Raw genomic sequence first — 21,876 nt, 5'->3', positions numbered from 1 at the left:
CACAAATAAGTGATAATCAAAAAATTCTTCTAATTTGTTAGGTTATTTTTAGGTGGCATTTGATATAAAATTGCATTATTCTTTTTCTGATAACTTATATTATACTTTCAATTTATAAATTCATTCACATTGTTTTATTAAATTTTACCAACTGTTTTTTTTTTACCTAATTTAGAATTAAAGGTATGTTTCCATTTAAATCCTCGAAAAATTCCTACTTCATCGTGTTATGTTCATCTCTTGGCGTTCTGTCTCTTTCTTTTGCATATGTCATCCCACTATATTTGAATGTAAAATTATCCCTGTCTCACTATTTCATTGTTATTTTGTTTATTCTCTCTTTTTTCCTTTGATACTTATGTACAGAGTCTATGTATTTTTAATCCTTGAAGACAATATTCAAACGAAAAATTAGAAAAAGATTAGCATCTAGAAATTGAACCCAAGACCTCAGCCTTGCCGGGGATTTGCTCTACCACTGAATTAATTTGACCCTATCCACTTCGAGCATATTTAACTGTATCATACTTCTATTAAGAGCTCCCAATATTATCTTATATATTTTTTATAGGCTGCTATCTTTATGTATAATTGCATGATTCTACCCGAATTAAAACCTATATGCAACATTCAATTCAATTCAATTCATTTAAAAACATTACAAAATTGTTAATTTTAAAATACATGCGCTGTATGGCTCATTTACGCTATAAATATTTAAAAAAAAACATGTTTGCCCATCAGATGGCGCTGTTTTTTAAATAATCATGTATATACCTGTCACAGGTGACAACTATAAAATATGGTCATATAAAAACACACACGTATTTGAATGCTACTTTGTGTCAAAATTTCAAAGCAATTGGTAAGGAACTTTCGGAGATTTAAGATTTTGAACGAACGAACACTTACATTTTTATTTATATAGATAGAAGATATATATACAGATTACCCAACTAACTTTAAATGTGTTTGTTACTTTTTAGCTTACAATATTTATTACCGATACAATAATTTGTTATTAAACGTTAATAATAATTTGGTTCACATAGTTAACAAACTACTTATAAAGAAGGTTGTTATAATCTAATTAAAATTTAACGCCTCTTATGGAATTTCCTAAGAAATGCGTACTTTTAATTTTCATCAAATTCATAAAGTTTAATAACCAACATTTTTATTTTTTCCGCCATCAAGTCTCCCCACAAGCTAAAGTATTTGCCCCAACATGACAGGGCCAACACTACGCGCTACGTTCTACGCCATCCCGCTTACCGTAGCGCCATGGAGCCTATAGTCGTAGAGTCGTAGCGGCGTAGACAGTGGGGCAGATTAGCAAAGTAAATTCCTTCGGTATTCGTAGAGGGGAAGAAACGGTACCTACGTAGGTATAAATATGAGCTGCTTTTGTGAGGGTATTAAACATTTTGATGGAATATCAAGGATTTAGATTACAAATATATTTTGGATTTATTATGAAGGGATTTTTGTGATATGTAATTATTTTAAATATTAAAATCGTATTTTATTACCTAGACTTCATCTAATCCGGGTAACTAATATGTAAGCGATGTTTGTAATTTAATTAATATATATATATTAGTAACTTAAAGGGTCATTTTATAAATAAATAAAAACCTAGCTTAGCAAAACTTATCGCCGAAATCCCAATTAATTTAAATAATTACCGTACTGAAATACCCCTAAGATGATTAACGCAAGCGACACTGTATCACTTCTACATACATAAACAGGCACTTCACCACAATCTACACATCTGCCCTGGTGATGGACGCTGTAACGCTGTCCGAAATATTGGCTATAAAATGGCGAAACAAGTAGGAGGCGTAATAACCCAAAACTAAAAACTTTTTTTCGGCTTTTATTAACCAGATTTTGAACAGCAACAAAAAATAAATAAAAAATAACACTTATCAATAACAAATATTTTCAATTTTCTTTAAAATGTAATTATATATTTTTTGCTGACAAATTAAAAAGACGATCAAAAATTTATCTTTCCAATGAACAGCGTTAGTAAACTTGGATAATTAGGAAAACTAAAAAAACTTATCAACATTAAAAATCTTATATTCTTCTTTAGTTCGAAGTCAAGTCGAATATAACTCTTCGTTTTTCTTCTTAATTTGTTCCCCTCACTTTAAAATCTACTCCGATTCCATTGAAAAAATTCAGTATAAATTTCTAAGCTATATTAACAATAAATATAAAATTATCACAAATCTCAGATAGAAAACTCGTTTCCGACTTTTATTTTAAAAATTGTTTAATAATTATACTGAACCCTTATTTATTGAGCCTAATCAATTTCAATATACCAACTAGAAGTACTCGACCGAAAATTCTTTTTAATAGCAACAACAATGTCAGGACTGAATCATTTAGATACTCGCTTGTACCTAGATTAGGTAATACTTTCGCAGAAATAGTAGATGTTTTCAACTGTACTGAATATAGTTACAAGAAGGCTATAATAACATACCTCAATAATATTAATACTCAAGGTTAGCATAATATTCACTTTGAGTTTGTGTATAATTATTTTTTTTGTTTACTATACCACCAAATCATTATTTATGTCAAATGTGTATAGTATAAAAATAAATCAAAATTAAAGTTACTGAATTATTAATCAATCAATTTAAACAAAAATAGGTAGATTATACTGTAGTATCGCTTGTCTGAACAATTCTTTAAATAATCAGTTCAAATTTTGAAAATGATACTTAAATTCAAATAATATTTGAGTCCATTAAACGTGAAAATTTTCACACAGGAAAAATTCGCGCAGGTATCATTTCACACCTGAAGTGATCAAATATCATTGGCATCAAGAACACGGTGATGGATTTTCCGCGCAGGGAAAGGATTGTAGAAGCCTTGTCCGCCATTGAAATTGGAGTGAAAAACCTATTAAAGTAAATAATGATGAATAATTGACTCACACTGGGGATGTTGTCATTGGTGCAGACGCCTTCCTGCAGCAGGCGGTCCCGGATCTCCCAAGCGAAGATGCTGGGACACTCTCGCTTATATTGGCTGATCTTCGATACCACCTCGGCTGTTGCTACGCGTGGTTTGGAGCCGCCGATAGCGCGGGGACGGATTGATCCAGTCTCGTAATACCTGCAGGGAGAAATAATATAGATACATAATATTAATACATTAACATATATTTTGGTGTAGATAGTGGAGAAACTGTGGAGACATGGCGTTAGTTATTGAAGTAGCTTTGGAAAAAGAAGAAGACGAATTATTAAGGACGGATTGTAAACATAGAAATTCAAATGAAACATTGTCATTAAATGGGCACTTAGCACCATTTTGTTTTTTTGACAGTTGAAAGATACCTGTTAAATGCCGATTCCAAGTCCGTTTCAGCTTTTGATCAAATTGTGATCAGCAGAAGATGACAATTATCATGTTTATTTATAATTATAAAGCCCTGATGGGCTTTTACATGCTCGTATTTTACAAGATTTACTTCATAATTCAGTGAAACCAGAAGTTTTTTTAATGTTTAGATAACAAATAAAAAAAACAATAAAAATGTACATTCATGTTGCATATAAAGTTGCATCAATTTCAATGTAGATACTATGAGAAATGAGAGAAAAGAGAAAAAAAAGAGAAAAAAATGTACAGGTTCATTATACATAATTTACAAGTGTATACAAGTAAATTACAATAAGAAGAATAAAATAAATGCAATCAATCCAACGCGATGCATTTATTTTTAAAATGGTAAAATCACCCGTCTCATATAGAACCCTCATAAAGTGGAGGGAAGCATAAAACATGTATTTATTATAGCAGAAGTTAACATCCTATTGGATGTTTACATGTATTTAAAAAAATAAGATTTTTGTAAATTATACTACAGATAAAAAAGGTTTTCATAAATGACAATATTAGTGCATTTATGGAACCTTGGTCACACATTCATCTTGGCAGAAGGAACGAAGATCAATAAACTCAAAATATGTTGAGCTTATTAGCGTTTACAAATTAAAATGGCGCTAAATGGCCATTTGATGACAATGTTACATTTGAATTGCTGTGAAACAACTGACCCTAGCTGATTGATATTGCGTGATGAAACTGACACTAACACGACTGGAATGGGTAATCTTTTCTTGTTTTTTTATGTAAGTACCCACTAGAGTCCCAAATGCTCTTAACCAGTAATCGTTAAGAATTGAAATTGTTGAAAATGCATCAGTTAAAATTATTGGGCTTGCATATGATTCGCAGGTAATGCATTTTTAAGGAAATCAACTGATTTTTATCATTGTTAACAAAGATAAATACATGTAGCTATACTTAATTTACCACCAAATTTACAATACTTACCCCTTTATCTTAAAGCACACTTGAGAATTAATTCACAAAAAAGAGCATCATAAATGATCTAAAAACAAATTTATTTAGCAAAGGTAAATTAAGTAGGTGTTTCTGAATTTATTTGGTGTTTTAAAATTTATGCTGTGTTAATAGAAAAAAAAATTTTCCTCGATGTCTTCAAATATAACCTCTTAACTTAGTATTTTGAGGTTTATAGAGCTTGAAGTTATTTTATTAACAACTATCACGCCGTTTTCCGCAGGGGAGCTTAAGGAAGAACGGACAACCAAATAACTTAGTCTTACCACACACTTCTTGCTTCATTCACAATCATACATTGACTCATATATTATATCCTTCTGTTATTCTGACTATTGATACGGCCCGACTTAGCATTGATTGGGTCACGTCTTCATCGGGCTGACTACTTCTACCATTCTAATTCGGTCATTTATTCTCCTTGCGCTCCTTTCTTCGTGCATTCTTTCTATTTGCTCAAACCATCCATGAGTCTCTTTCTTAACCTCACTCATCACGTTTACAGACATTGGTGTTATATTATTATAGTTTGTATTTATGAAAAAAAAGCATTCTTTTTCCTGCTTCTTCTGGTAAAATTGATCAAATATCACAAAACAATCTTATTACAAAATCGCTTCTTCAAATGAAATATTTTCGTTCGACATAAGATTTTGACTAAATACAGCTCTCTCAAAGTAAAATTAATCTTAATAGGCTCCGTTTATTCTAAATTAAGAGCATGGTTTGTAAAGGTGGGTAACTTAAGACGGCTTCACAATCGGGGCAGTCATCGCCAACCTTCCTTTTCGCTTTGAAGCATTACCGATGTCCGCGGGGTAGCCGTGCGAATGATGACAACACCGAACCTTTTGTACGCATCGATACTCGCTATACGGTGCACGTGACACTCGACCAAGGTACGACAACCTTTCACACAATTGTTTTTCCAACCAAATGTGAGAAAAAATAAATTATTTTGTCTCGTTTTTTTGTCGTTATTTTATCATAAGCTGTTAAAAAAATAGATATATTTTTGCTCCATGAAAACTGCAACCATTGATTTTCAAGGCTATTTAAATGAGTTGAAAATTATTATGTATAGATCGAATCATCTCTTTTGACGTTTAATTCAAAATTCGAACACCTTCAGCTGAGTTCCACCCCTTTACATTGCGTGGAGCGGCCATCTTGGACGCTTCCCCCGCATTAATACTATTTGTTCTAAATTTAAAAAATAAATAATCGAATAATAAAAATAATAATAATTATTATTTGATAACGATATGTACCCCTGTAATATACATAAAGAAACTTATTAATTTGTGAAATAATTTTCACAAGGAAAAAAAACTATAGCTGATTTAGACATATTAAAACTATTTATTTACTGTAATTTTTTTGAAACATATAAAAACTAAAATACGTAATTTTTTTTTCTTGTTTCTTTCTTTCTCCTTTCCTATCGAGCAGAATCTATTTTTACCAATGTATTAGTGGGTAAGTACCTTCATGTAAATTTCTACCATAGCTTTGTGCTTATATGTATATCCCTGTCTGTTTCTTTTTTTGTTTCTTCTTGTTTGTTCTACTCAACCTCCCCTTTTCTATTTTTATACTGTTTTGTATGTGAAACTTATAATTTAAATTATTTTCTTACTGTTTCGTAAGTGAAACTTATAATTTTTGTATAAAAATACCAATGTAAAATTGTACCTTGTAACTCCCACCTACGTATTGTAAATTCCTCTAGTCCTACAATGAGTTTCGTAACTCACCGGGATTGCTATAGCAAGAAATAAAGTAAAAATTAAATCCAGCATGTTTCCTGATAAACTTTTAGTAAATTACTTATATGTTATAAGAATAGAATATATTATATATCAAAATGTTGGAGTACCTATTCATGAAAATAAGAATATTTATGCATTACTACGAAAGTTCTTTGTATAGCCATGATATATTATTAAGGCATAGATAAAATATTCTTAAATTGATGTTTTATTAATAACGCTTGTAGTTTATCGTGAGGGAATAAATCGATATCTCTCCTTGCAGCAGGTGGTTAGGAATTTGTCGCATTTTAACTAAAAAAATACAATCTGTTTAACAAAGAGGCGTGTTTTGGGCCAGCGGTTTGCATTTTATTTGTATACAAGTCTACACTTTTATTACGAGACTGATGAAATTTTGCACACTCGACCCTCAAAACAAAAGAAACATCGTTTTTCATGTGAAATTTTGAAAAATCACCCCACCCCTTTAAGTAGAATTTTGATACTTCTTGATGAAATTTCGCACACTTTAAAATTAAGAGAAAAATTACTGTCTGACAAATTACAAATTACTGTACAGCCCGGACAACGTCGGGTACTTCCGCTTGTATTAAAACTAAATTAAATTAATCCAATGCGTATTACAGAGAAAATCTGTTAATTATATGGTTTGGAGCAGTTGGGACTCTTGTGCGGTATTCACATAAAAAATATGAAATATTGATTATAACCTATATTAACTGATTATTATAATATTATTGTACAGATATATTTTTTATTATTCACGTTTAAATAATGAATTGACGTTCGCTGCCGTTCACCGCCTTGACAGCAGCGCATAGAGCCTAATCGGAAATGACACTATTGCATGAAAATATTTGTGTAACACAATACATAGACCTTGCTTGCCTAGGCCGGGCCGGGGTTCGAACCCGCGCTGACCGCAGGCATGCACAGCACCCAGCACGATGCCTTACTGTATCGGGTTACCACGGTGTCCTGACTTACTAACTTGGTACTTGTTACCTACCGGTTTAGTATTGTTATTAATTTAAAGAGAGATCTAAGAAACGTTAATAGTTTTTACTTACTTAAATATAAAGTCAATCGTCTTTTTAAAAAGTAAAACGGAGGCGGTTTACACAATTCCCGTTAGCAATCAATCCGTTGGCCCATTGTGCTATCTCTCATTTCATCCCAATCCTACTGTTGGCGTGACTTTGACTTCTGTCGGATTATCTCTATGTTTCGGTATGTCTTTTCTCTTTGGTTTAATGTCTATGGAATTGTAATGCACCTCTGGTCTTCCGTTCTTGCTTTTGGACAGCAACCCGATCCCTTTAGTAATGTTCACCAGGACCGTCATTGGATATTTTGCTGTATCTCCTGGTTCACAATGTGTCTTCCCAGGACCTGAGCGTTGTTAGGATATTTGTCCCAAAGGTGAATTGGAGTCTTCATCCTCTTAATATTTACTGCATTTGTTTGTGTTTTCCACCCCAATGTTTCTCCTGAGGTGGCAGTATCCCGTTAGTAACACGGAGAAAACTAATGCTATTATTGCTAATTTATTAAGAATCTCTTCAAATTATTGCATAAATATGAACTTTTATCATGGAAACATGTTGTAAAAATCCTAAAATTTTAGAATTTCGTCAATATATAGAACACGTATTGCGATATTATTACGAATTTACTGAAAGTTTAGTCAGTCCCTTTTTTAATCGGATTACAAATAATTTTAAGAGATTTATAAATCTGCAATACCTACTCGTTTTTCTTCGTATACTAGTTCCCTCAGTGAGAAGTCGATCCTTATTGAGTAGTTGAATGGTTTGTCTAGGGTTTGGTTTTTTGGATTGTTTCATTCGGGATGCCCCCTCCCATTGCTTCAAATGCCGGGATTTGACCCACCTTTCAACACGTTATTTGTGGCAAGTTTTCACTTCTACGTCAGCTCGGATCACGCAAGTCTGTCATCAATATTCAATAATAATTTATCGGAGCAGTTGAAACTATTTACCGGAAAACATGGACCTCATAAAGTAGCAACCGGTGCAATTACAGTCACCGAGCGCTTTTTTTAAAGATTCTGAATTGTGTGAATGAAAACGACAGAACAAACAGCTGAAAAATGTCTTCACCTTTAATGGAGGCACATATCTGCTAAACCAAGCGACTGTTTATGCCGACTACAAGCTGACTAACTTTAGCACCCCACCGTGATCTCCAATAAATCAACTTCACAATACGAAGGCGATGAACCTAACTTAACTATCACGCAGCCAAGTGGAGGAGTAGGTAGTACCCAAAATTACTATCCTCCTTATATTAGCTTAAATACTTGACATATCATTTTAGTATTTTACGAATTTCTGCGCAAATACGTAAGTTACCATTAATAATTGTTATATCTGCCTTACTTTGCAGATTTAAGTGTTGGGAACTCTTTGTAAAAAGTAAAATGTTCTACTTATAATTGTGTTTATTTAAGTTACAAATAATAGGTCTGGATTTAGCTACACTGTTCATTACCCGAGGGTCGGTAATTCTCTGGTTCGAGAAGCTTGTTCCATGTCAATCTCATCTCACAAGTAATTGCTACACTCTAGCGACATCTGTCGGACTCTGGAGTAAGCTATATGACTAGCGCCATCTATCGCTTAAATACTCAACTTATTACCATACATAACAATAATTGACTGAATAATTGGGATTTCTATTGTTTAAAAGCCCATAAGACAGAAAAATGCATGGGGTCGTCGGAAGACCTACTTGGTTACAGACGTTTTGTTTGGAATCTTGGCCTGTCAAGAGTTAACCTAACGTAACCTTACCCCTTGTGGTGATTTTCCAACGAAAGCGGCGATATACAATTAAAACAATTTTTTGCATTATGAAGACGGTTGAAGAGGGGGGTAACAATCGTCAGCAATTATTTCACAAAGAAAAATGATCCTGTTAAAAAAGTGATAACATGCCAATCTGTCCTGATAAAATATTAGTCAGTCAGAATATATTGAGAGAACATGTGTTCTTTACCTATTAAATATCTTGACGGAGTTCGAAAATATCAGTAAGTCAATATCAATAAATATAAGTATTTGTATGAACACGTGTTCCGCCGTTTGTTCTGTATAAACTCTGTTAATTAATTAGTTAAAGGCCTGCAGTCCCATTTTTAACAGGAAAACGAATAATTTGACCAGATATTTAATAAATTTATAGAATTTTATATGAGTAAATTTCAGAATTAAGGTTTTTTTGTTACTACCTTACTCACTGGGTAGGTACGCAACGTTGCGTTGTGTCGAAAGAACTTTTGGAGATTTAAGATTTAAAAAAAACGAACACTCACGACGGGGTGTTTCATAAAATTTGAACAATTCATCGAATTTCAAAGTTCATTTTCAAGTTCTGTAAATGTCTCTCAAAATCTCATATTATTTCAGTTCCGTGAAATAAAAGGCCCATGATGGAATAATTACAGAATTTGAATAAAATTTTCACGGATTTTGAAAATTAACTTTGAAATTTGATGAATTGTTCAAATTCTCTGAAACAACTGGCCCTGGTATTTTAAAATGAATAGAGAAAATGGTTCTAGAACAGCGTTCTATGGCATTCGTCTAGGGGTCAAGTTCCTACCTAACTATTTTTGGTTCGTAATGAATTACTAGGTACTGAAAATTTCGATTACAGTGAAATACAAAGAAAGCCAGTTTTATTGCCTAAATTTCGGTTAGTTGGCAATATAAAAGCTGTATAGAAAAATACAGTTGGAATTGGTGAAGCCGAAAAGTAATTAATAGTTTTAAAAACTGTTTTGTTTTGGACTTTAAGGCCTTGGGAAGTTAAATATAATAGTTCAACAACTTCGTTTGTTAATAGACCAATTGCTATGTCTGATACGCAGAGCCAATTTAGGCATGCTGAGCCGGTTCTATAGAGCCTGCTCTAAAGAGATAGCAGCATTGTTCCCCTGTGCTACAGTTTTGATTTTGGCTTCGTGAGAACGAGTTATTCAAGTCGGCTCGTGGGTGGAAGGAGCTATAGCTACTGTTTTTCCTCCTTCATTAAATCCGGGACACTTCGAGACCCGAATCAACACACCCCTCCGTACAGCCCCTATCTCCACCCGCCTTAAAATGCTGCGTAATCGGGTGGCGTAATTAAACTACACAGACAAAGGTGCTCTTGCAAGGTGTCACATATAAAAACAAACACTGTTGTTAATTCCGTCTAATTCCAAGCTAATAATCTATAAGATAAAAACAATATTATTAATTATGATAAAATGTATGTTAGTTTTTCCTGATAGGTACCGATATTTAAGTATAAATCATTATCAATACAGTCATCAACGGCCTCACAACAAATGACCACACAGCCAGCCAACAACAGACCGCGTTGGTGAAAAGCTCGTCCTATCGACGATCTATGATCTATTAGAGTTGGTTAGGAGCCCGTACCGCTGTCTACTGTAACTCGATACGTCTGTAGAGGGGGTTCAGACCCGTAGACCTGTTTCACGGAGTTGTTCCGCGCACTGGACCAAAAAATAGGTACCATTGATTGCGGCCCACCCAGTCATGCTTTTAATGTGAAAATTCTAAGAGTTTCTCAAAATGTTTGTGTTGAATTCGAAATGAATAACTCTTTAATTTAAGAATAAATATAAATTATTATTACAGAAAAACCATAAAAAATCAAAGAATATACACAAAAAAATGAGTATTGCTAATTTATTAAGAATCTCTTCAAATTATTCGTAATCCGATTGAAAAAGAAAGAATTGAAAGTTTTCTTAATAAACTATCAGTAAAATACGAATGTTTAATTTTTGGAATAACTTTATTGAGTAATACCTCAAATTGTAATATTTAATTACTGACGATAATATTTTGTATACAATATTTTGTATACCCTTGCCTTGCCGGGGCACCGGTGTCTAAGGGCAAGGGTCCTGGGTTCGAGTCCTAGATGTGAACGTATCCTTTTCTTTTTTTGTTATTTGTTTTTGGGGTATTATGCCGTGTTGCGCTAACTCCTTCTTTAGCCAACGTTTCCGAAACGTTGGCTAAAGAAGGAGTTAGCGCAACACGGCATAATACCCCAAAAACAAATAACAAAAATACTTTTGGCCGTGAAAATCTTAAATCATATTTGTATCCTTTTCTGATTTTTCTGTTTCAGATTTTCGTTTAAAAATAGCTAATATTGTCTTCAGTAATTAAAATACGAATGATTTATGGCGATGTCGGAACACGTGATCATAAAAATTCAAATATTTTTGCATTGTGTCATTGTGTACATCTGGACAGACGCATGTGTATGATATTTTATTATAAATGTTCTAAAAGTTTACTAGGAAACGGCAAGCTATCCCGTTTTTAAAAGTATTTTTTCGAAGAAGAAGAATCTAAGAAACCTTCTTCAAAATCAGCTTTTTAATTGCTTGTTGGCTGACAGATTGCTCATCTTTCAATTACACCTGATATTATTTTTGGAGTGTCAAACCTACCACTATTACAAATAGCTATTTTGGTAGGCATATATCTACCACTGCACTACCACTTTTCATTACTAAACGTAATTGTGTGTACCTACTTATGAGTAATGAACGTTTCAACTAGTCAATAAGATCTATGTTAAATGTATTGAAAATTGAAACTAAGCAAGAACTTAACGCTTTATAAATTCGCATTACTCAGCTTATCCACAAATCCATAGTTCAAACACGATTTTCTAAACAAATGAATGACAATCGCAATTTCTTCAATATCAGACAATTAGCGTTTTGTTTTTTCTTGAATAATAACTAGCACTGTGCTCGCCGCAATGGAATACTTGCCTGATTACTCTGTGCAGGGCTTAAAAGAAGCTGGATTCAACGCTTACGCCGACAATGGTGGAAGTGTTGTGGCCATAGCAGGACAAGACTACGTTGTTGTTGCTGCAGACACTCGCCTTAGCACAGGCTTCTCCATTTATACAAGAAGTCAGAAGAAACTATTCAAGCTTTCGGAGACGACCGTCCTTGGTGCGACAGGATGTTGGTGCGACATACTGACTCTAACCAAGTTATTGCGAGCCCGCATGCAGATGTACCTGCTTGATCATCGCAAACCCATGACCACCCCTGCCGTGGCCCAGATGCTCTCTACAATGCTGTACTATAAAAGGTTCTTCCCTTACATCATATCCAATGTGCTGGCAGGATTAGATAACGAAGGAAAGGGCTGCGTGTACGGATACGATCCCATTGGCCATTTCGAGCGATTTAACTTCAAGGCTGGTGGCTCTGCAGGAACTCTGCTGCAACCGTTTTTGGATAACCAAATTGATTTCAAGAACCTTCCCTGCACAAACAAAGAACCAATTGAAAAGGAGAAGGCTATCAAGATTGTGAAAGACGTTTTCATTTCTGCTGTCGAGCGCGATATCTACACGGGAGACAGTATCTTAATCAACGTCATTACAAAGGATGGAATTGTAGAAGAAACCTTTGATTTGAGGAAAGATTGATTTGATAATGACTCTCAACATTAAATCCTTACACTTTTTTGTAATTCTTAAATAAATGAAATTTTCATACACTTGTCGAATTCCGTTGCACGCTTAATACTCAAAAATCATAAATAGCACTTGGTCTAGTACTACGTCTCTTGGTCACGATAGAGCACCTGTTCTATAGTTGAAATATGGTAAAAAAATGCTACAAATAAGAATGCATATACTATACACATACCTGCATTGTATAAACATGTATCCTGTGGCCAAAACCACATCAAAGTATATAATTCCCCGCCGACAGAGTGTCATATACTAACTAATTAATTTTAAAATGTAGAATTTTAATATTTTCGAGTTTGCACAGTATTTTTCCATCAAACTCTTGCTTGAGTGAGCCCTTTGGACTAGTGAAAAGATCGATTTGTTTCTGGCTAGAGTCTTGAGTTTTGTTAGCAAATGCACAAATTCTTCAGGGTGAGTTTTATGCCTTGTTTTTATTCTTATCTATTAGAGGTTATCTGATTTCGTCTGAGTTCATACAATCCTTACTATTTTTAATTTATTTAGATATTTATTTGCAAATTGCATAAATTGCAGTATTACTTAAATCTGAAATTCTTTATTTTGTTGTTTCAAAGCATTGAAAGTGATTTTTTTTGTTAGGATTTTTGATTTAACACATATCACATCACGCAAATGCTAGCATAATGTTTTACGTTAAAATTCAATGCATTAGTAACAAGAAAGTGTAGTGGAAGTCACTCCATGCACTGGAAATGTTTTCACATTTGCAATGTGTCACTGTCAGGACACGTTATAAAAGTGATACCATGTGACATTTACTGACAATCATGATATTGCGAAAATCGTGCAGGTCGTCATCGGTATTTATATTACACGCTTGTACTCACCCTGCCATAGACTTAATTACTTTGTTATTATAAATATATACCGTGTAATTTTTTCTATTACTCAGTACGCAGATTGGTAATTTCATTACAAAAGAAAACGTACTATTTGATTTTTTTACATTGGCATTTTACAGCAGGCCCTAAGGAAAATAATGGCCAATGTAATCTCTGGGAATAATGTGTAGCAGGTTTTTTAAGGAAATAAAGGAGATGAAGTCACGGGAAGGAAACGAGGGGGGGGTCAGTCTTTTGAGGAGTGACGGACGCAATAACCCTTTCTCCCATTGCATTATTTCAAAAAACCTTTTAATATTAAAATAAATTATGAACTACGAGCTTAATTTATCCTTTATTCAGGAATATGGGGAGGTTAGTGCAACCCCACACCACCCAAGAAGTAGATTATGATATGAGGTTTAGATACAATTTTTTTATGTTACATAATAACTATACTGTCCTGTTAAACTGCTACATAGCAGTTTGTCAAAGGGTTCTTAATTTATTAAGATATAAATATTTAGCAAAATCGACAATATGGTTTCTTCTAAGTGACGATGATTTTATGAACTATTCCCCAAGAGGTGATATTTAAAAAAAAATTCTGATCATGATTTCATATACAAGTTACATATATCGCTGCTCTTGGCGATACAAGACTATAATAACGAGGATTTGCTAAAAATTCTATCGTCGAAATCATTAGTATCTGAACTACGCTTTGGTGCCTTAAACTTTTCGTTAGTTGGTGAAGTTGCTGACCTTAGATTTGACTGTCGTCATTGTTGCATTAATTTATTATGTTAGTCTACAAGGAAACTTCATAATGTTAACGTAACGTATTTTATCTGTGATTAATAAATGATCATTTAGTTGTTAAAAGTTCTCGTCAATCGAATTAATATTATTATCCACTCAACCCTAAAAGTGTTACAAGTCAGAATGTGAGTTAGGTTTCGATATGTCAAAAGTATGGCATCGTGAGTTGGACCCGTATCTTGTTTCTTATAGAAATTTAAATCTTATCTTATATTGTATTGGTATAGATGAAACTGGATGATTTATTTTAGGAAGTTTGAATCATACTCGACCAGTTTGGAAGATATGGATAGTGTATCTATACAATTTAACTCAACTCTTCTTACCATTCATGCTTCATTCACATTCATAAATCGCTGCTACAGTATTTTGCCTTACCGACTTTTTCTGGGTGTCCCCGACATATTTCATAAATTGACATCAATTTATTTAACAGTAAAAACAGTTTTGAAGGATCGCTACATGCAAAAAAGGGACATTTTGAATAACACGTAAAATACAGACTTTTTAAGGATATAAATAAAATTTGGAAAACATTTGGGAAAGACATAAATATAGAACCTTTGATGGGTACAAAAATGTTTTAAAGAAAACATAAACACATAAGTTTTAAAGTCTATACATGAAATGGAAATTTTTGGAAGATATTTAAAAAAAGACGTCTTTGCTGGACACATAGAAGGAGATACTTTAAAAGAACACAAAAAAAATCATTTTTGAAGGTCACATAAAAAAAGACAGTTTTGATGGACACATGCATAGTGACATTTTTTAAGGAAGAAGAGATAATTTAGAGGGTCACACAAAAAATTGTATTTTTGAAGAAAACATAAATAGAGAAATTAAAGGACACATAAAAGAGAGAGATTTTTGAAAAAGTGGCAACGAAGTTTAACTCACCTCCCCAAGATCTTGCTGACGCAGCCATTGGACACCTGCAGGATTCGTGAGATGTCGCACGGCCTTGCCCCCGAGTGCGCCAGCTCGACTATCTTCTGCCGGGTCGAGTCGGGCAGCGGCCTCCCCCCTACAAACACCCCGCCCAGTTGGTTAACCCCGCTGTGACCTGCCAACACCAACCAACACACGCCGCGGTCACTCCCACTGGTCGCAAGGGGCACACCACCCACCACTTCCACCCACCTAGTGACCCCAGGCGACCTTTCAATAGTGGACACGTAAGGGGAAATCACTCTAACTAACTAAATTACTCAAATAACTACACATTTAATAAAATATCGTATTATGGATTATTTGTTTCATAAGTCACTTCTGATACAACATAAGTTCCTACTCTAAAAATCTACATGATATGTTAATGCTGTAAAACATGGGCTACGAATCCTCCGCGTCACTGCATCCATTATTTTCAATTGCACGTTTTGTAATCTTTTTTAAATGTAGGTCTACAAAACAGTCCCAACTGCTCCCAACCATCTGGGGCCAGTGAGACTATGGCATCTCCAATTTGGGTATGTTGTGACGCTGAAGGTAGTTGGGGAGGGGAAGGAGATAGGGAAGAGGAAGGTAAAGGACTACCTGACTATTCAGATGTGGTCACTAAACACGGATAATGCCATTTCAAGCAACATTTTAATTCTGAATGGTGGTCTTACACCAGGGCGATACTGAGAGTATCTTCCTCTCTGCAACGTGCCGCAAATATACTTTCTGTTATTTTTAATGAGTATTTTGTGAAATAACATAAATTAGTCAAATAAAATTTAATTGGAACACGCGACCTCCAGCTTGCTAGTCGAGAGCCTTACCCCTCGACTACGGAGGCCGGAGGCAATGGTGGCAAAAGACTATCTTAAACTAACTCATGATGTTTCGGGTCACCTTGAGATTCTTACGTGACCAGGACATCTTTTAATTTTTTATTTATTTACTTGAACTTGAAAATGTTTGTACTTATAGTCGATACACATTCGTCTTGTCACATATTGTTAGATTTTTGGTTGATTTTTAAATTAAATAAATAACTTTCAATCTGAAATTTAAAATCACCCCTTAGCACAGACTCAAAATGTTGCAAGCTGAAAATTATTGCCCTTCATATTCTTAACAGCTAGTTCTTTTATTAAATTATTAAATGTCCTGCAAGTATTTAGTTTTTATTATTGTTACAGCTGTGTTGGCGTTCAAGGTGATTATCAAACTACTTGGCCAGTAAAACCACACTGAGATGACTTATTTACTAAATAACTCATCTCCTATTTCTATTTGCATGACGTTTATAAGTCAGAATTTAAAGTCCTTGCTAGAGACCTGAAAGAGTAACCATATTTTACTTATACCTGGGAGGAAAGCAGTGGATAGCTTCCAATGACGTTTAACCTTTAGGATCCGACCAACTACAATAGCAGTTCAGTGAAATCATGACTACCTTCAGGTGCACTGCAACGTGCAGTGTGTAGACCTGGTTTTAGAAGTTTTTAACGCATTTCAGTACTATTCATGAAAATTCCTAAGTAAAACGTTGACATTGTAGATGTCTGTCAATTATTTAAGATATAATTTTCAATATTATATTTGGCTTTGAGATATTTACAAAATATTACGCATATTCTAAGGGTTAAAGTGATTAATTAATATTATCATTTGGAAAATTTATTGTGTGAGGAACTTACTGTTAAGATTTAATTTCCCCAAAGAAAAGAAAAACATATTAAAAAAATCAGAGCAGAGTTGCAATACTTCTATTCTGATGTAGACATTATTATTATGCATGAGAACGTTAGACGATCATTAGAAAGAAATTGTGAAATATTTATTTTTTTGCTTTATGCATGTGAAACAGACATTTGCATTACTAAATAAGTTTAAATGGCACCATCTAAGGTACACCATTAATTTGCTAAAAAAAGTGTTAATTTTCTAGAAATATTTTTATCCATTCCAAGTGCCTGCTCTAAATGTCATTTTAAGACACCTTACTAGTGCTAGAACGGATTTTATTTTCTTCTATATATATGTGTCTGTATGAAAATAACTTTAGTTGATATAATAAGCCTTGATGAAGCTTGAGCTAAGCGAAACCTGGTTGGCTGTTAATATTAATTCAAAATAAAAGTGGTGTTTTACAAAGTGTATTTTTCATTTGATATATAATGTCACATCACAATGTGTTTGCTTCCTTCGATAAAAAAAAATAAAAGTCTTACTCCTCAAAACGGAGGCCATCAAGTATCTACCTATTACCTATTCTAAAATATTAACCATACATTGCAATTTTTTACACAAAATAAATAAGCACCATTTAGTAATCAAAACTGCGATGCTAGCACTTACCAACAATACCAGTAATAATAATATTAAACTTAAATCATAAAAATAACTTGTAAAACACTTGTACATATCAATAGACCTAATATTTCACAAGTTACTATTTAGGTACCTACACAAAGAAATAAATAAATTACCTACATAATAAATTCTAAGTAAGTACCTGCATTTTTAATTTTGATTTCCCCTTTCGTGTTCAATTTTGAAAAATTTCACATTTCATTCAAGTCACACAATCTCACTACATATTGCATGTATGAAAATTAAACAATCTTACTTCTAATTAGCCTATAAATAATAAATTAACGAAACAATTAAGTATATTGTAACCATGGATACAAAAACATAGAAACCATTTATAATTTAGTAAAAATCATTCCATCTTGCGCGTTACATAAAATAACATAATGGTAACAATAAAAAAAATTAAAATATATTGTTGACATTCATTTTAAATTTTGTACGGAATGACTGGTAATTGATGCGAAATATAAAAATACACAAAAGCTAATGTAAATTTTCAACAAAGAAAGTGAAAACGGTAATTACTTTTGAAATCCATTCATTGGATAACTAATACTTCTGCCATACGTCACCCCAAGTAGCTCGCTACGTTTGGTGACTTAGCAAGGGTTCCCGTGTTCACGGAGTGAGTTTTGTCTAGGTCATGGTGGCGGATGCGTCTGTCCACCAGTTGCGTGGCAGGCCGGATCGGGAGACGTCGGTTGAAATTGCAACCCACACTCCATATATTTTCATTCCCATGACAACCTCTCCATCCTTTATTTGAAAAATCCTGACCACAGCATTCCCAGAGATAATATAGGCCCCGAGGAACATTACCTTACTCAAGGCCATATGCGTTGAGTTAACGCAAATAAATAACTACATAAACCACCCGTAGCACGTTTGACCGGTCGGTGGCCGAGTTGACATCGCGTTTGTGTCCCACCCAGGCGTAGTGTGTTCAATTCCTCGGATGGCTAAGTCCTCCATCACAACACAAGCAATATTTTTAGCTTACTGTGGTGGTAGTAGGAGATTTTCAAATATTGTAAGGTTATTCGTAACACGGGAATGTTTGTCTTTCTTTTTTAGAAAAAAAAATAATACATATATATAATGTCAATTAAATGTTTCATATCAAATACCAGTCACCCTGTATGCCTATATTAAGTACACAAATTCGAATTACTTAGATATGCCATGGTTTGCAAAACAAATTTTTAAAGGATTTTATTGCCATAATTTGCTAATGAAGTTAATGAATGAGAATTGAGAGTGTCCTTAAAATTCCCCTCTTAAAATGTTACAAACTTCTTAAGACTTTTTAACACAAAAAAATGCAACAAGGGAACATTGTAGGAACTCCGGGATAATTAATTACTTTAATTTTCTTCTCATTTACGCCTTTTTTTGTAAAACAATCTAAATTAGCAATTAAGTTAATGGACTTAGTTGTAAAAAAATGTATTTTTGAAAGTTAATAAATAAAAAAGTCTCATTTTTTGCATTTAATATTGTGATCTAGCTATTTTTTGTGTATCGCAAGGAAAAATGGAAAGGTCCAAAATATATCACGTAGAAGTCACAGAATTGCAATTAAAACAATATGTTACTGTCACAAAACAAAGATTATTATGTGAGCAGTTTTTAAATATTATTTTTAGCTCGGTTCATGGACCTACAATATTTTACTAAATGCAGAGAATATTCAGTAATATATTGTAACTATTTTTTGTAATTAAAATTTTTATAATTTTTTTAGATGTATGGATACTGATTACTATTGTGCAAATATTGGTACTTATAAGTAAATCATAGATTAAATACTCGTAATATGGTTTCACGTAACTTACCTGTGACAGCTGTTTCGCCTACCGAAGGCAGTTGGCCACTATCAAAAGACAGTTGGAAGGAAGCCAGTTGGTCATTATGTCCATTTCAAGATTATCGGAAGTTAGGCGAAACAGTTATCACATGTATCCGCACCAATTAGAACGTACAAATAAAACCGTCTGATATAAATAATGATAATTGTTGTTTATTTAAATTTATTGTTCACGTCTTACATTTTAAAGTAACCAGGATTATGTAATCCCGTATATAAATTAATATAACTATATCTGCTTGAGTTCTTCAAAGTAAACACGCAAACAATAAACCCAAAATGTTTTAAATTATCTTACAAGAATAAAATTATAGTAATGATATTTTCTGATATTAGTTAAGGGTTTTAATTCATTCTGCTATCATCTCAGTATCAAAACTTTACCCGTTGATATAAGATAGGTAATCTAACATAATAATAATTGTGTTTATTTGCGGCGTCTGAAATTACATTACAGAAGTTAAACTCGAAGCGCCAGTCCCACCGGTGGGAGGAGCAAACCCCACTCGCTTCACCCTATCCACCCATTCGACCCAACCCGCCACAGCCAACCTCAGCCACCCCCAGCCACCCCCAAACAGCCCAGCGGCGGAGGGTGGATACTAAATCCTTAAAAGCCTTAAACATTTCATGTTTGAACTTCCGTTCCATATCGCGTTTACTAGTCGGTAGGTATTAAACCTAAAGTTTTTAATTTCGCCCGTAAAAGGCCATAAAAGGGAACTTTGCGGCCTTTATCTCTCGGCAGTTTGAAATTATTATTTCTTTGAAACTAAAAGACCGCCTCTCCGGGCTTTTTATCTTTCGACAAATCAAATATTATACGCGAGATATTTCTCATTTTCAGGCCTATTTTTATGCCCCGAGGAACTTATTGGGCGTGAAAACATTGACCGGATTTCAGAGTTTCATGACAGGTAAAAGAAATGAAGTTTTTGATAATAGCAAGAATGAATTGAAATTAATTTATTAAATAATAATAATATTTCAATCGCACACTGGGGGTAGAATCGTAGAAAGTGCAACAAACTATATTTTCTGATGTCTATATAAAACAACTGAATTTTACGTGTATTTGATGGTGTCGAAAATTTAAACTTTTTCAGTGATTAAACCATTATTAAAGATTATGTAGGTAATAATATGTAAGTTCCTAAACTATAGGCTGACCACGTGGAAAGAATAGCAATGAAATGACACTGAAATTCATTACCTATATCCTATAGTAACAAATATAGCCGGAGCTGAACGAGGATGACGTGGAACGACTGCCTGGAAGAGATTTGAGCAGGATAAAAAGCTCTGATGATTGAAGAAAAATTATTCAGGTCGGAAACAAGTGGAACATTTGTCGAAGAGGCAGTGAGAGAGGTGATAAGGATGATGAATTATCTGTAGTTAGCTAAAATTTACGAACATTTTTTTCAATCACAAAGAACATTCTAAATAGATTTGTTTGATATAGAAATTGTATCAGTTTAAACGTCTTACTGCGGTATTACACCCAGTGTGCGATATGTGTGTTATTTACCCGAGTGTTACAATATTATATGAATAAGTATGAATTCAGTTTTGGATATATTATATAATACAGTACAATTACATGCATGAAGTGATTTTAAACAACTTGCTACGGTAGGCACCTCCAAGACGTTTTTGCTCGACACGTACTCAGTTCAGACCGAACCTTTTTAAAAGTAATGTACTTTAATTTTTCACGAGGGCCTTTACAAACTTGACAATCATCTGTTCTTTTCTGAAATGTGCAGGTGAAGGCAACATGCAAATTTCAACTCTAAATTGAAATCAATTTTTACAACATCGATTTATCACAAGTTATTCTGTCTGAATTGAGTATCATACAATTAACGTCAAACTGGTTTCAATCAAGGTTCAAATATGTCTCTGAAAGATATTGAAAAAACAATTTATGCTTTAGTTTAGTTACAAACTGTTTATGCTGTGCGAACGACTAAATATAACTCGTGAAACTGTGGGCTTTTTATTAGGTAAATTCTAAAAAGAGTACCTAGACTGTGGAATTTAGTTAAGGTTTAAAAAAAACTACGTGTTGCATTTGGCCAAATTGAATCCGAAAGTGGAACAAAAAGCTCACCTGTTTAATCTAATAAAATGAACTTTTCAAAGAGGATGCACATGATTGATTTCGATAAGTATTAACTAGACGTAATAGCGAGAAACTACATGAGGTTTCGTGCAAAAGTTAACAGCTGAATTAAGATCGTACGAATGGCACAAAACCCGGAAATTCGAGGGATGAAAATTAATACAACCC

The 21,876-nt window shown here is 33.6% G+C and overlaps 2 pseudogenes; one reads left to right on the top strand and one right to left on the bottom strand.

Moving 5' to 3' along the window:
• LOC149413733 (paired box protein Pax-6-like) overlaps window positions 1-21,876 on the bottom strand; it is a 149,315-nt pseudogene that overhangs the window by 122,804 nt on the left and 4,635 nt on the right.
• On the top strand, window positions 11,994-12,686 carry LOC149413734 (proteasome subunit beta type-1 pseudogene; annotated as a pseudogene).

Source organism: Hesperophylax consimilis, chromosome 21 (genome assembly GCF_061612785.1).
Source record: "Hesperophylax consimilis isolate HC1 chromosome 21, BYU_Hcon_1.0, whole genome shotgun sequence".
Classification (NCBI taxonomy): Eukaryota; Metazoa; Arthropoda; class Insecta; order Trichoptera; family Limnephilidae; genus Hesperophylax; species Hesperophylax consimilis.
Note: the sequence above shows the minus strand (reverse complement) of the source record. Positions and strands in the feature narration are given on the sequence as shown.